The following is a 14,222-nucleotide window of genomic DNA, read 5'->3' on the forward strand; positions in this document are numbered from 1 at the left end:
AGGGGCCTACGGGTGCCCTGCTTCAGAGGAACTCAGTGCATCACTGAGGTGACCTCTGATTAGGAACAGTCAACCATGCAAACCCTGAGAACTGCAGGGAAAACAAGGACTGTCATCTAAATGCTGATGATGTAAAGATCACCACAAACACCCTCTCAATACCCACTCAGGGACTCCTCCCAGAAACCTCCAGCAGCCCAAAGTGGACCCATGTCAAAAGTCACTGGGTGACTACAACCCTGAACCATAAGTTTAATTTATGCTAGAGTAATAAGGTTTTATCCTTAAAGAAATTACATATATAGGTTTATGTGTGTGTATATCCATATAAGCATGTCTGTCTCACTCAATGTTCCTCAGATTCTATTTCATTATAAAATAATTTGCTCTCAAGGTACTACTTTAAAACCTTTTTCTATTACTAGGTAATCATCATGACTACTCAATAGAATCAGATTCTATGCATATCTGAGACCTGACCCACAGGAAATAACAGAAAATTTTCATATTTGGTTACACACTTCAAATTGCCTAATTTTATTTTCTGTGTTTTATTTTTATTTGTGTAGCATAAATCAATAGAATTTTCATTTTCTACTTGTCCACACAAAAGCAGGAAAAGTAAAAGGAGAGTCTCTCTGTTTGCCTTTGCATGGATTCGTACACGAAAACCGGATAGAATAAAACAAGGATATGGTAGTCAGTGAGTTCAGAGGTTCATATCTGATCAAACCTTTCACCTCACTGTTTCCTTTCCTTCTCTGAGTATTTATTTTAACTCAGAGTTTTAGTCTTTGGCCTTCAGTGCCAGAAATATTCTTACATGTTCAGATAAGGCACTTTCATCCAGTTCCAAAAATGTTGAGGGTGGGGGTCAGATTTGAATCCCCACTTACCCTGAAGCAAATATCTCTCATTGGACAAATACTTGGAATGTCTTGACTGACCTCCCTGCAGCTGACAAAAGGCTATTTGTGGTCTTGCTTTTACCTCCACCGTTTCCCTTTTCTGAATTTACATAGCAGCAAAGACAGTACATTGTGTCTAGGTTCTTCCCATTCCCTCCAAAGTCAGGCTGAGGACAGCAGGGCTTGCCCACGTTTTCAGCTTGACCCTACCTGTGTTAGGCTCTGGCTGCCCGACCGTGTCAGCATTCCAGGACCGTGAGAGAAGGCCGTGTTTGCAACCCAACAGGAAGAGGAGTAAGCCAGGCGTTGACATCACCTGACAGATGCGTTTCTCAGGTCGGAAATGTTATTCAAGGATTTTTCATGGAAATCATTGACACAGAAATGGAATAAAGAAAAAACGAGAGGGAGAGAGAAAGTCAGTGCCACGATGGGCATGTTTTGCACCCTATAAAAAAGGAATTAAAATGACTCAACCTCACCTCCATTTCTCTACACGCCCCCCCCCCCCCATTCATCCTTTATGTCTGGAAGTAAATGTTTCTGAAATACTATAGCTACCAGCAGAGCAGCAACACATAATAACATGGTAGCAACACATAAAACTGTCAGTCTTCAAGGAAAATAGATGGTTAGGTTGAGGGGGTAAATGGACTAAATCAATTTGAACATGCATGTTAAGGACTGTGAAAGGGCAGAGTTTAGAGCTGCTAGGCTGGAAAACATTTGTCTCTGTCTTCTTGTATTTCCACAGCACTGGGCAGAATCCACCCACAGGCTTCTCCCTTGGCTCCAGTCTGACTCTGTGGCTGATTAATGGCAGCTGGAGGTGTCCAGTAATTTCCTCACCTAATAATAAACTACAACCCAAAATGGAGGTTTCCCTCAGGCCCACATTTAACATACCTATACTTACAACCAGGAGGTAGCCAATTACACTGTCTCTGTGCCCACTACTTAGAAAGTACATGCTTCAGCAAGGCTGAGGCAATTTTGTTTACCATGAGGATCCAATTCCTGTCTATACCAGACAGATTGCTTCTTTTACACAATGAACACACATTAAGTAAGCTCATTTCAGAGACCAAAAAAACGTAGAAAAATTTCCTAGCAGTTCCACAAGATCCATTTCTAAGTAATTCATTCTTTTCTCAAAAATGTGGAGGGAAAAAAAGTGTCAAATGACAGACTTGGTCTTAAGCCTTTTTGGAACTTAAATTTTAAATTTCTGTTACCAAAATGTCAGGTTGTAATTGCAAAGCCTGAAGCCTAAGCAATCACTCTAATTCCCTGCTTCCTGAGGCATCCAATAAAGCTGTTTGTATTTGGGCAGTTCTTCCTCACAGATTCGTTTGGCAATGAGAATTGGTACATGCCACATACTATAAGGCGATTATGTGGATTAACTTTGCGATATTAATGAAGTGGTTAGCCTCAACATTTGTATTTATAGTAACTAACAAAATTAATTGTAAACTAGGGAATAAAACATAGAGACAAAAATACAGAGACGTATGTGCATGCCTGCACACATATGTGAGTTCCCCGTGAGCAGTAGCAGAGCAGAGATGTGGTTAATGGAGAGAGTACACAGACCTGGATTCAGATCACATTTCTGCTGCTGAATTGCTTAACTTCATCAAAGCTAGCCTCTATTTACTTCTTTTCTTTTTTTTTTTTTGAGATGGGGTCTTGCTCTGTCACCCAGGCTGGAGCGCAGTGGCATGATCTCGGTTCACTGCAACCTCCACCTCCCAGGTTCAAGTGATTCTCCTATCTCAGCCTCCCGAGTAGCTAGGATTACAGGTGCGCGGCACCACATCCAGCTAATTTTTGTATTTTTAGTAGAGATGGGGTTTCATCATGTTGGCCAGGCTGGTGTCAAGCTCCTAACCTCATGTGATTCACCCGCCTTGGCCTCCCAAAATGCTGGGATTAGACATGAGCCACCATGCCTGGCCGCATTGATGTACTTCTGTTTCCTCACTTGTAAAATGAGAATCATATTTATCAGAAATAATGTATGTAAAGTACCCAGTCCACCATCTGGCACAAAGTAGGCAACTTACAATTAGTTTCACATTTTAGAGGTGCAATCTAAAATTATTATTGTTTTAATCATGATAAAATATGCATAACATTTACTTTTTGAACCAGTTTTAAGTGTACCATTCAGTGGCATTAAGTACATTCACATTGTTGTGCAATCATCACCAGCACTGAACTACATTCATCTTGCACAACAGAAACTCTGTACCCACTAAACAATAATTTCTTATTCATCCCTTCCCCCAGATCCTGGCAACCACCATCTACTTTCTGTTGCTATGAATTTGATTACTCTAGGTACCTCATATAAGTGGAATCACAGAGTATTTTTCTCCTTTCATGATGGGCTTATTTCACTATGCATAATGTCGAGTTTAATCCATGTTGTGGCGTGTGTCAGAATTTTCTTCCTTTTCAAGGCTGAGTAATATTCCATTGTGTGTACAAACCACACTTGGTATACCCATTCAACCTTCAATGGACATTTGGGTTACTTCCACCTTTTTGCTATTGTGAAAAATGTTGCTATGAATATTGATGTAGAGTATCTTTTTAAATTCCTGCTTTTATTTCATTTAGGTGTATGCCCAGAAATGAAATTGCTGGATCATATAAAATCATTTTATTTGGTTATATAATTCCATATTATAATTAATGAAGTAATCGTCCCATTCCTTTGGTATCAAAGAGAAAACGGTACAGTAGGAAATATACCTAAAGAATCTTTCTTCTCTTTCATTGCCAGAAATAGAGAAAAATTGTTTTTTCTGATTTTTCAGAGGCCATCAGAAAAATTCAATGGAAGCTACACGGAAAAAGAGAGAAATGAAACCATTTAGCACTGGTATAGCAGATACACCCAGAACCTATAATGATGAAAATGCTATTGAAATTATCATTTTTCTATATTCATAAGAAAATTATACAAGGGTTCCAGCCTGGTACATCTTTGGTCCCTATCCAGAAATGAAGCTGTTACACAGAAGGTGTGTCTTATTATTCCCACATGCAAAGGCCTAGATTCTGTGGTCTTTAGCCATAGGAAAAATCTCTATGATAAGTTCCTAAGCAAGATGAGGAGACATCACAGAGGAGAGACCTACCCATATAAAAAAAATAAGTATAATGTCATAAGTATTTTTAAGTAAAGAAAAATATATGAATTTGGTTGAATTGCTGTAACATTTTATATTACAATGAAGAATATGTTGTAAGGAAGTATGCTCACATCCTGGCTGAGGATGACTAGAAAACTGATGGCAAAGATGGGTAAATTATATGAAGAATGGTAGAGAAAAGGAAAACAGAATAAAGGGATAAAGGGCTTGTGAAAATATCAAAGAGGAAAAGTGATAGAGCAAATTGAAAATAGAAGATAAAAAATCAAAAGTTTTGGAATATACGTATTAGACTTCTACCAGAAGATCCGAAAATAGGCATGGCCAAGCAAAAGGGAGACAGATCAGGGACATTGCCACTTGGTGACAGAATGAGTCATGGAATCACCTTTTGTTACTGTGTTGATTCAGAGACCAAACAGAAGAACTTATTTGAACTAATGGCAAGTGATAGCAAACATTAGCAAATCTTATTATTTTACATTACTAAGACTGTGCCATCACCTATTTTGGCAGCTGTAGGATTGTTTCTAAACTATATTCAACTAACTAGATGTAACCTTTTGTAGATATCATGGAAGGAAAGAAGGTATGCGTATTAGGTCATTCTTGCATTGCTATAAAGAAATACCTGTGGCTGGGTAATTTATAAAGAAAAGAGATTTAACTGGCTCATGGTTCTGCAGGCTTTACAGGAAGTATAGTGCTGGCATCTGCTTGACTTCCAGAGAGGTCTAAGGATGCTTACAGTCATGGCAGAAGGCACAGTAGGGGGCTGGCATGTCACATGGAGAAAGCAGGAGCAAGTGAGACAAAGAGTGAAAGGGGAGGTGCCACACACTTCTAACAACTAGATCTCCCGACAACTCACGCACTATCACAAAAAATAGGGCCAAGCCATGAGGGATCTTCTCCCATGACCCAAACACCTTCCACCCAGACCCACTTCCAGCACTGGTGATTACAATTCAACATGGGATTTGAGAGGGACAAATATCCAAACTATATCAGTTTGTGTGTCACTATTAATAGAAAAAGTTAAGTCTTCTTAAAAAGTTAAGTCTTCTTAACCAGACCATAAACTCCCCAAAGACTGGGAACCTTTAGACAATTAAAGAAATTATGGGGCTCTGGGCCATGCAGCAGGACCTACATCAGAGATGACTTGAATGTACTCTAGACTGAAACAGAGGATCCAGGTTAGGAAATGTACGTGTATGTTGGGATTTGAGCACATTCTGATGCAGTCACCCCAGCATTGCGATGAGATCTTATCTTTCCCTGTAGCTCACACTGAGATATTTTCCAGGCTAGCCCATCACTTGTGTGTTCCTATTCATTGTCCGTTGCTCTCTGACCACATCAATACTGTCATGTGTTGCTTAGCCACAGGAATATATACTAAGAAATGTGTCATTCAGTGATTTTGTTCTTGTGTGAACATCGTAGAGTGTAATTACAAAAATCTGATGGTACAGCCTACTACCCACCTAGGCTATATGGTATAGCCTATTGTTCCTAGGCTACAAACCTGTATGGCATGTTGCTGTACTGAACACTGTAGGCAATTGTAACATAATGGTAAGCATTTGTGTGTCTAAACATATCTAAGCATAGAAAAGGTTATGTGCGACACTATGATGTTATGATGGCTACACCATCAATAGGTGAAAGGAATTTTTCAGCTCCATTATAATCTTAAGAAACCACTGTCCATCATTAACTTGAACACTGGTATGCAGCATGTACTATATTCATGCCATCCTCATCTTCTCAAATTGGATCCTTGCAGGCAAACAATTGCTACTTTTTTCTATTCCCGTACCACTTCTCTCTTTTTGTCATCATAAACTAACCTACTATTCTAAAAATCCTAAGTCCAATACCCCACACATGCCTAAATTTGTCAGAAAACTTGCAAAGAGTTATAGTTTGTTTTTATTTTTTAGTAGAAATCTAATATTGCTACCTGTGAAATAAAATTGAAAAGCAGCCCAGTGAAAAAGAGTGAAAATCCTTAACAGATCTCTACTAAAAATAAAAGGATAGAAAATGAAAAGACATATGAAAATACAGACATGAACAACCTATGTTGCCCTCATAACTAAATAATAATACCAGAAAGCAGTTAGTGCTCCGTAATAGTAGTTGCCATTGTGCCATCCTTAGATTTACTGGATATACTTCATCCTCTTTTCTACTTGGCCTGAAAGATGTTATTTATTAAAACAAAGGGGAAAAAATAATAAAATCTGCAGAGAAAAATAATCTTCCAGAAATCCACCCCTACTGAAATGATAGGGCTGGTAAAACACATGCAAACGTCTTAGCTTTACTGTTGGTGAAGCCTGTAAACAAAACTTTTATGAAAACTGGAAAGAAAGTTCAAAGACTTAAGCCACTAAAGGGATGTGAGTTCTTGGCATGTGCTTCTTCAAAGCGGTGAGTCTTGTGTAGACACAGCCACTGAGGGATGCTCTCTATTGCCTCTCTGATCATTACCTAGTGATGTTACAATGACCACAAATGACCTCTTGGCTTCTTCACACCAAATTTCCATCTCATCACTATTTCCAGTTCATGTAACAAGCAGATCCCTCTCCTTATCAAAACTCAAGACACTTCTACCCCATTTCTGACAGCTCAGCTGCAGTGCTGCAGCTGAATAGTTAGCGTTCAGCATTGTATCTGAATATTCAGAGATTTAAGAAAAGTTTGCTGAATACTTCCTATGTAGCAGGCAGTATGCTAGGTACTAGGGTGAGCAAAATGAATAAACAAGTGATGATAAATAGAATAATAAAGGAACAAGAGATATTACCCAAAGAGAACCACATCAACCACCGCTGAGGCAGAGGTAAATGCCCTTTAAGTATGGGGATTGACCTGATCAGAAAGTCGGGGGAGGTCTCTCGGCCATTGTCTATTGAGTAGAGATCCAGAGAAAGAATACATGGTGAGGAGAATGAGGATGGTACATGGTAAGAATTTAGGGTACAGAGGTGACATTTTGGTAGAAAAATATTATATTCACAAAGTCCTTGTGGCTGAAAAAGGCAAGACCTCTCCATGGGCTTCCAAAACCATTAGTGTAGCTGGAGGCCAGAGAGCAATCCAGGAAGCAACTAAGGAGGCATTTGAGGCTTGGGAGATGTGCAGAACTTAGACAAGTCAGAATTGTGTCAAACATGTTAAGGATTTTCATCTTTCTCCTGAACCTACTAGAAGGCCTTGGAAATGCCAGTGAGGGAATTGTATGATGAAGTACCTATAGAGACAGGGTCTCTATTGGTGAAGTGATGGACAATTGAGATGGCATGCTATACTTAAGATACCTTGAGAACTCTGTAAAGTGTATTGGAGACTAGTAAACTAACGTCCAGAAAAAGGACAACTTGAAATAAGAAAATCTGAGTTCAAATCCTGTCCTACTTTCCAGCACTTTGACCTTGGGATAATTCATTAACTTCTCTTACTCATTACTTCAGCTTCCTCACCTGCCCTTGTAGCTGTGAGTTTCCAGCAAGGTCATCTATTTGATAGCAGCTTGCAAGCAACAATACCGTTGCAATGTAAAGCAGCAATGATTGCTATAAACATTATAGCAATAGTTGTTGTAGTAGTAGTTATATTACAAACTTCTATGAGACAGTACTTTCTGTGATAACAGACAACCCCCAAATCTCAGCGCTAAAGATGACGAGCAGTTTTTTCTTGCTCCTGTTGAATGAGGACTACTGCTGGCTGCGGCTCTGCTGCAGGCTGTGTGTTGGCAGAGCCTGCTCCCTGAGTCTTCTCATCCCAGGATCCATGCTAAAGGAGCAGCATTGTACACACTGCTCACATGGCAGGGGCTACAAGGAAAAGAACTGCTCAGATGTGGCGTATCTCTTGGCTTAAGCAGATCACAAGGCCAAGCCTCAAATCAACAGCGTAAGAATGCGTTGTCTTCTCAGGGGTAAGGAGTGAACAAACAATTTAGAACAATAATACAATCTACCATAAATATTTGTGTGTAAGTATGTCTGAAACTTCCTTAAACTAAGAAAAAAAAAAAAGAGAGTAGACATTCCATATTGTAATCATTTCAACGACTTACCATCGCTATAATTTTTGCTAGACTGACAACAAAAAATTTTAAGAGTGAATTTTACCTATTAGATGCAAGCTTAATCTTTCATAAATTAAATCATGGAAGAAATTATTTTTAAATAAATCATCCTATACTCTTTTGTAAAGCAAATAAACTTCCAAAGTGAAAATAATCACCCCCATCTATCACTTGAGTATATTGAGTATGAATCCAAAAGATACATGCAGTATGCTTTCAAAAAATACAAACAAAACCAGGTAGAATGTCATCAGGCCTGCTCACTGCCAGGAAACTCAGTACAATGAGGGCGACTGATACGATTGCACTAGCAATTCACCGAACAAGGGGAAAATATGAGGTGATCCTCTGCTCACCAAGCCAGAAGCCCTGGTGCAAGGCTATGTCTGCTCAGAGGAAGGGGTAACATCCGCAAATGTGTCATTTAGTCCTAGATGAAGTTTCAGCACACTTCTAAGGTTTTTCTCCTATATGAACTCCCCAATATCTGTGAATGCCTAATGTCTAGGAATTTTGTACATTGAATATTTGCAGCAGTTTTCCTCATGAGTTACCTCTGATTGTTATAATTTTAATTGTAAAGTCTCCTAAATTTGCAAAGACCAAAATATTTCTCTTTCTCAGTACCTCTCACATAGGGATTTCTAAAATAAAAATAAAAACTGCCCTGGACTCAAAAGCTTCTATGTACTGTTTCTCCCCATGCTGGGAAAATCTGCCTACACAATCCTCTTTCCTTAAGACTGAGATTCATTTGAGATTTTTGGGGTTTGATATGTTTCTATTTTTAGTGGGATCTGACTCCTTGAGAATGAATGCCACAATGGACTTTTCCCTTAGAAAACTATGTTTACCTACAATTACTCATAAAATCTTGGTATTTTAAATTCCGGGCCTTCTCCTCAAAGTTATACAAAGTTTCACATCTAGAAGTCTGTGTGAAGTGTTCTATCCTCAGTAGTGTGACTACCCCAATGGTCTAGGTCTCAGGACCATCATAAATGACGCATGTAGCTCTCCATCAGATATCTGAAAGGCCAAGCCTTTCCAGTATGAAAGTTCATCTCCTAAATGGGAGATCACCTTCCAATGGTCTCCCCCAAAACTACTGTGTAATGCTTCTTATTAGAAGTATTTGAGAAGTTCAGGGCTTCCAATGAGGTGAAAAAGAACACATCCACATACTGGGAGAGTGGTGCACACCAACTCCACAGGGACGGACGCCCCCAGGCTCAGGACTCTTCCAGACCTCACCCTATGTATCGCTTTATCTGGCTATTCATCCTTTACAATGTTCAATTCAAAAGTCAACAACTCTATATTGACTGGGGCAGGCTACCCTCAGATTCTGAGGCCTGGTGTAAATCTTACATTGTCTGCTCTGGTAGACAGGAAGAGCATTGATACTGGAGGCCACAAATGTGTGCTTGCCCTAGAGGTAGAGGCTTAATCCAGCTAAAAGTAGCCCCTGAGAATGGATATCAGAAGATTTGGCCTTAATGTGTGACCAGCAGGCTTTTGCCCCCCTAAGAATGTGTTCAGAACAAAAGATGACTTAAACAAGAGTTGTTTTTTAAATATTTAGACTGTTACTTGTTAGCTGGTTTTTGGTTGAATTGGTTATCTATCTAGTTACCAGTGCTGCAATTGTGTAGTCACCTATACATTATTTAAATGTATTTAACTGTTATATGTGCTATCCACCAGTTATAAAATAAACCCTTATGAAAACTGCACAATTATGTACATGTTTGTTTTTGTTTCTTTAAGCATTGAATATTGCCATTGAATGAGATTAATGAGTTCATGTTTTAAGTTGAAGTTAAAAATTTTTTGTTAAATTCAACCATTATTATAATTACTTTTTGTATTCCAGAACATGACAAATCATGAATAAAACAAATATACATTTTGTAAAAAGAAGTATTTGAGTTTCTCTAGAGCTCTCCACTCCTCCAGAAGTACAGTACGCTAAACTCTGAGAATTCAACTACCATTAAGAAAGGAAGTACCCAAAAAGAAGAGAAAACCTAAGACATATAGTGATTAAAGCAAAAGAAATTGTGGCAGATTAATCTTCTGGTACTGTGGAATTCAATATCGTAGCCACTTTTAGAATTCTTTTATGTCTTTTCTTCTGCCAAAGATATGATCCCTTAAGAGAACATGCTTTAGCATATAAATATGCTGCAATAATAAGAAATATCTTTATATCTCTTCCTTGTGAAGATACAACCTAAGATAACACTAATTCCTGATATATCCGTATAATGGTCCTCTTTGAAATAAATTTTCCTTCATTGATAAGCCATTAGTGAAGATAATAAGCTACTCTACTAAGTGAAATTATATATATGATGCTTATTGAGTTGTTTTTTTTTTGTTTGTTTTTGTTTTTTGAGACGGAGTCTCGCTCTGTCACCCAGGCTGGAGTGCTGTGGCCGGATCTCAGCTCACTGCAAGCTCCGCCTCCCGGGTTCCCGCCATTCTCCTGCCTCAGCCTCCCGAGTAGCCGGGACTACAGGCGCCCGCCACCTCGCCCGGCTAGTTTTTTTTTGGAATTTTTTAGTAGAGACGGGGTTTCACCGTGTTAGCCAGGATGGTCTCGATCTCCTGACCTCGTGATCCGCCCGTCTCGGCCTCCCAAAGTGCTGGGATTACAGGCTTGAGCCACCGCGCCCGGCAACTTTAAATATGTTTACTTTGGGATGAGATATTACACATTAACTACACTATAACAAATATGGAGTTGATAGTTCTAGTGTATTTAGATAAGATAGTTATTCTATAAAATTAGTCAAGGTAAACACATAAACACATTAAAGATACATTGAGCATTGCTTGTTTTTTAAGTTCTGGGGTACATATGCTGAATGTTACACAGGTATACATGTGCCATGGTGGTTTGCTGCACCTATCAACCCATCATCTAGGTAAGCTCATTGCCCTTTCTTTCTTTCTTTCTTTTTTTTTTTTTTTTTGAGACAAAGTTTTGCTCTTGTTGCCCAGGCTGGAGTGCAATGGCATGCTGTCGGCTCACTGCCACCTCTGCCTCCTGAGTTCAAGCGATTCTCCTGCCTCAGCCTCCCAAGTAGCTGGGATTACAGGCATGTGCCACCACGCCCGGCTAATTTTGTATTTTTTGTAGAGATCGGGTTTCTCCATGTTGGTCAGGCTGGTCCTGAACTCCCCACCACAGGTGACCCGCCCACTTCGGCCTCCCAGAGTGCTGGGATTATAGGCATGAGACACCACACCCAGCCCCCTCCCTTTCTTTTAAGAGTACAGGCAGGTCTCTCACTCTAGTGTAGTGAATTTAATGAAAGCCTAGAGTGAATGAAATGGTGATGCCTTTCTTGATGTGGAGTTACATGGTAGATATCATGCAGCCAGTTTTCTCACTCATGGATGAATTTTCATGACATTCTCTATTGAGTTGTATGGATCTAACAGAAAAATCTATGGGTCTTAAGGCTAAATATGTTTTCATTGCCCCTCTCGTGTTTTCTGCTTGCTTTACAAAAATACCCTGACAATTTTCAGATAAAAGCCTTTTAACAAATTCAAAATATCATTATCTCTGATACTTGTACAACCAACTTAAACCCAGAATACAGCCTACAACTTAACATCTCAGCAAAACAGAACAGGTGAAAAAAGAAAGCAAAACGGTAGGACAAAAAGATTTAAAAAAAAAAAAAAAAAAGAAAAAAGAAAAGAAAAAAAAAGAGGAGAGACAAATAAGGCACAGAACTATATTAGAAAAACACTTTCTACTTTAATCACACAATGGTGTCCAGCCTTGCCTTCTCAACCCCCTGCTTTTCCTATTTCTTCCTTGTTAGTAAGAGTCACTTCATTGACCAGCAACACTACCACACAGTGACCACCTGTGGTGCATGTTGAATACGTGATTTAGTGCTATTACACTTGTCCCAAAGAGCTCAAAGCAGATTTAAATTTCCATAAACCTATTTTCTAGACATGTAGATAAAAAACGTATTTGAGCAACACAGGTAATTTTTTATTTAAGTTGGTCTTTAGTGTTCATTTTTAATAATTTTCATTACAAAAGTCATAAAACCAGCAAATTTAGAACAATCCCACTCAATAAAAAGAAAGTCAAATTTGATATTCCAGTGTTAATGCCTAAACAATAACAATTTAAAAATTTCCAAAATCATGAGTGATTGGGTGCATTCACTTATTATGAGATCCAGTTAACCTTCTGAGGCTTAGGGGCAAATGACCATGCTAGAATATATCAGGAAAGAGAATTGCAAAAATTGCACTGCTTGCGCCTGTGGTCCTTTAATAACTAATGAGCAAGTTGATTTTTCAGACATTAGTGCAAAATGTATATTCCATCTTTTCAATGAAATCCTGACCTTTTCCCTGATATACATTTCAACTCCATTACTACCTTGAGACAGAGATACAAGATGCCCTTTTTAGGATATTGCAGTGTGGCAAGGGTAACTACACTGCAGGTTAAGGTACTCAAAGAAGTGATAAACAGGACACGAAGCTCAAAAAAACCTCTGAGCTAGTTTTCAGGATGAAGGAGCCCCTTTTAGAGAGGACCGTCTCCATTCTGGAGATATAGATTGGAGCATTCATTTTACGTAAAACTATTTGTAATACGAAACGTGGTATGACTAAGCCACAGTATTGTTTCTGCCGGAATGTGAGCTATTATATACTTGGTAATATGTAAACACAAACACAAGAACAACTTATCAAGTTTCCTGTTTTATATGCTTAATAAGCTTTAGATGCCTTATTTTGAAAGGCAAATTAGAGTTTTTAAAAATATGAATTCAGTAAACTCAGCAGCACAAGTCAGTACACTATTGATTAAAAATACATATACAACAATTAATACAACTCAGTGTACACAGCACATGTTCCTCCATAATCTGACCCCGCCTAGCACTGTAAACTTCATCCCATACTTTACTCCCAGCCAGTTTAGTTCAGTCCACTCTGCCTCCCCACCGCACTTCCCATCCCAAGTTGTTCCAGTCTGGCATAACTGCACCAATTGCAGCTTCAGGAACTCTCTTTCTAAACTCTCTTTCATGCTGAAATCCATATAAACTGATTCCTTCATCTCTAATCCCTCACCTACCTTCCATTCTACAAATGTATTCCCACAATCTTTCCTTTGACTAATTCTTCTTTGTCCCTCCAAAATATACACAGTACCCCAAACTGCCAAGAATGCATGTGGCATTACAGTAAACATGTTTTTAGCCTCGGAGGGCACTCTTTTATTCTGCTTTATTTTACAGGTTTTAGCTTTGCACAGATCTTTATTTGAGTAAATTAACAAATAAATGATCTTGCCCACTGGCAGAAAAATTAATTAAAATCCCAAGATCCCTTCTAGCACATTTTATTTCACAGTAAATATTCTACGTTGAATTTTATGTTGATATTCTAGTATCCAAAGTTATTGCACTTTTATCATCTAGGCTACGTTTCATTTCCAATTAATTCTCTAATTTCCTGGCTTGTGATATATTTGATTTGTTGCTTAAGCAAACAGTAATGAAAGTCACCATACCCCTACATCATAAGAATGATACAATCATGTTAATCAAAATTCTGAGAGAAACTATAATTTAAAAATCATGTCTATCTTCACGCTTTTGTTTTCAATAAGTTGATAAACTTAAGAAAGCACTAGAAAATGATAAGCAATACAAAATTATAAAAATATGAGTCTTTTATTCTGATTTTATCCTTACAATGCTTGTTACCTAATAGCAATTTAAAATATATTATTGTTCTTTTATATTAGGTTTGCTAATGACAATAATACATTTTTCCTCACTAAAATATATAAAAAAATATATATGCTTCTGGTTTAAATGCCATCCTTAGGAGTACAAGCTTGAAAGCTGTGCAACCAGTAGTGTATTTTAAATGTAAGAGAGCAAATATTGTTTGTGTCAAACTCAAAGAAAAGACTCAAAGAAAAGAATGTACTCATTACGTTCAAAACTTTAACTTACTACAATAATGACACTG

The 14,222-nt window shown here is 38.3% G+C and overlaps 1 long non-coding RNA gene across 7 annotated transcripts in view; it reads right to left on the bottom strand.

Moving 5' to 3' along the window:
* The window catches only part of LOC105486124 (uncharacterized), a 329,958-nt gene that overhangs the window by 108,720 nt on the left and 207,016 nt on the right, over nt 1–14,222 (bottom strand). For 6 of the 7 annotated variants that reach the window (XR_011620990.1, XR_011620988.1, XR_011620987.1 and 3 more), the window contains one exon: nt 1,119–3,762. The exons of the other annotated variant lie outside the window; for it this stretch is intronic. This is a non-coding gene — a long non-coding RNA (uncharacterized lncRNA). The remainder of the gene's footprint in view (nt 1–1,118; nt 3,763–14,222) is intronic. 7 annotated transcript variants of the gene reach the window in all.

This window comes from Macaca nemestrina, chromosome 3, assembly GCF_043159975.1.
Source record: "Macaca nemestrina isolate mMacNem1 chromosome 3, mMacNem.hap1, whole genome shotgun sequence".
NCBI lineage: Eukaryota > Metazoa > Chordata > Mammalia > Primates > Cercopithecidae > Macaca > Macaca nemestrina.